The sequence below is a fragment of the Leucoraja erinacea genome, unplaced genomic scaffold, assembly GCF_028641065.1.
Source record: "Leucoraja erinacea ecotype New England unplaced genomic scaffold, Leri_hhj_1 Leri_185S, whole genome shotgun sequence".
In the NCBI taxonomy this organism is placed as follows: Eukaryota; Metazoa; Chordata; class Chondrichthyes; order Rajiformes; family Rajidae; genus Leucoraja; species Leucoraja erinaceus.
The window spans coordinates 14,194-16,758 of NW_026576086.1; the positions used below are offsets into that span (position 1 = coordinate 14,194).

A 2,565-nucleotide genomic window follows, 5' to 3' on the forward strand; every position below is an offset into this window, starting at 1 on the left:
TTGGACGTGATGTCCAGTCTGTTGTCGGCACTGCCGGATCGTCCAGCCGCATCAATGATGCAGTTGAAGTCACCGGCCAGAACGAGCTGCCGGGACGTGGCCAACAGCACTGGGAGCTGCTGGAGAACGGCCAGCCGCTCGCTCCGCACGGGTGGGGCATACACATTTATCAGCCGGAGCGGAGAACCACGGTACATTACATCCACCACGAGGAGACGCCCCGCAACCACCTCCCTGACCTCAGTGATGGCGAAGTTCCCTCCCCGCAGCAAGATCCCCAGGCCGGAAGCACGACAGTCATTGCCCCCCGACCACACCGACAGTCCGTGGGGCCACCATCGCGACCACCTCCGATAGCAGCGGAGGTGTGGCAACCCGCACTCTTGCAGAAAAGTCACATCTGCCTTGACCTTGGCCAGGTACTGTAAGGCATTAACACATCGCGCAGTGCTCTTCACACTGCGCACGTTTAAGGATGCCAGTTTCAGCTCCATTAGAGTCACTGACCACTTTCCTGTTTCCTCATGCCTACCGCTTCAGCGAATTGGCGCATCTGTCCTGGGCTCAGGTACCCGCCCTCCTCAACGAGTTGGGTTTCCTGTGTCGTAACCAGAGGTGTCGTTGGGGGGGGGCTGCTCGTTTTACCCCCTTCTGGGTGCGCCGCTTCCCCCGTCTTTCGTGGTTGGGGCACGGTGACTGACTTACTGCTCCCGGTTGCCCGGAGCTGGGGCCCATCGGCCGCTACAAAGCTCCCGGTTGCCCGGAGCTGGGGCCCATTGGCCTCTACAATGCTCCCGGTTTCCCGGAGCTGGGGCCCAACGGCCACTGCACTGCTCCCGATGCCCTGGAGCTTGGCCCCACCGACTGCTGCGATGATCCCGGTCTCCAGGGCCTGGGGCCCAACGGCTGCTGTACTGCTCCCGATGTCCTGGGGCTGGAGCCCCTCGACCGCTGCTCTGCTCCCGATGTCCTGGGGCTGGGACCCCTCGACCGCTGCTCTGCTCTCGGTCTCCTGGTGCAGGTGAACAATCGGCAAGGACCTTCTCCTTTCCTCCCCGGTTTTCTTCTTGTGGGGTTTCCCGGTTGCCTCATCCTCCGACGACGAGGAGAGGTTGCTGCCTTCCATCAGGGAGAGAGACCATTTTTTGGAGGTTTTTTTGCGCTTGCCACCCCCTTCTGGCCTCTGCTCCTTGTGAACCTTCTGGTGTTTTCCATGCCTCACCATCGTCCAATTCTGCTCTCCTCCCTCCTCCTCCTCCATTGACTCTCCCTCCTGGGCTTGGTGCTGGTGTTCCTCTGGCACTTGAGGGCTCGAGGTGGTTGGGCTGTCCTCATCCCTATTTCCCCTTTCTGCTGGGGGCTTGGCAGTGGTAGTGGGTGTCTCACCTGCCCTGGGGGTGCTGGAAACCGCCCCTCTTGTTGCCTGTGCGTATGAGAAGGCTCTTTTTGGGCAGGCCCTGTAAAGGTGGCCTCCCTCCCCACACAGGTTGCAGTTCTTGCTGGCCTGGCAGTCTTTGGTCTCGTGGCCCTCTGTTTTACAGTTTTTGCAGACCACTGCAGTGCATTGGGCCACCACATGCCCAGGTTTGTTGCATTTCCTGCATAGTCTGGGCTGCCCCACGTAACTCAGGTAGCCTCTGTTCCCTCCAATTGCGAAAACCGAGGGAGGGTGGAGGAGAGCTCCTTCCTTGTCCACCCTCAGCTTTACTTTGGCCTGCCTCTTGCTTGTCCAAATCCCATGCAGGTCCTTTACGTCCACGCAGTTCCCTGCTCCGTCGACGTAGCGAGCAAGGAAGGTGAGGACATCCACTACGGGCACATGTGGGTTGAACATGTGCACCGTGATCGTCCTTTCTATTTGGTTTGGGAGGGTGAAGAGCGGCTGTACCTTTAATAAGGACATCGGAGCTTCGTTCCCCTTCTCCTGCAGATCTTTCATAAACTTTTGCCATCCCGTCGGAAGTGCAAAGGTGACATCAAAATATCCATTACCCGGGAAGTCCTGGAGGCAGTAGATATCCCTGGGCTCGAACTTGCAGGTCTCCAGCAAGACCTTCTTTACAAACGTGTCTCGGCTGAAGGGCATCCCCTCGCTGAGGTCCTTCACGCTAATCCTCAGGGTATTGCGGATACCCTGTCCTCTCGCTCCCATTGCAGCTGCCATTGCTACGATTTTTACACCGCAATCTGCAGCTCTTGTCCGTAATGGATCGCCAGGACTGCTCTTAGAAGAACAGATGCTCTCTTTTACTACAAAACAGGATAAGAACAGATACTACACTTGATCTTAGCCAAAAGGCCGAGAAGCGATACCCGCAACTGCGCGCACCCTTTCACATCCTGCCTGCCCTCCCGCTTGCGAGCCAGCCTGGGGGCCTGCAAAGGCCTCCCTTGTCGGCCCCTCGCCAGCCCCGTCGCCGTTTGGTGGCGTTTCTCCCCCCGGCCCGCACGCTCTGCCTCCCCACCCCCATTTTCCTCAAACTTTGCCCTAAATACGTAAAACTGTTGTAATCCCTCCAATCAAACCAGAGGGGTGGTGCTTGCCTGTGGTGACGTCACGGGCAC

The 2,565-nt window shown here is 58.5% G+C and overlaps 1 pseudogene; it reads right to left on the bottom strand.

Annotated features, from left to right (window-relative positions):
* Positions 1-2,180: 2,180 nt before the first annotated feature.
* LOC129716204 (U2 spliceosomal RNA) lies at positions 2,181-2,311 on the bottom strand (annotated as a pseudogene).
* Positions 2,312-2,565: the final 254 nt, after the last annotated feature.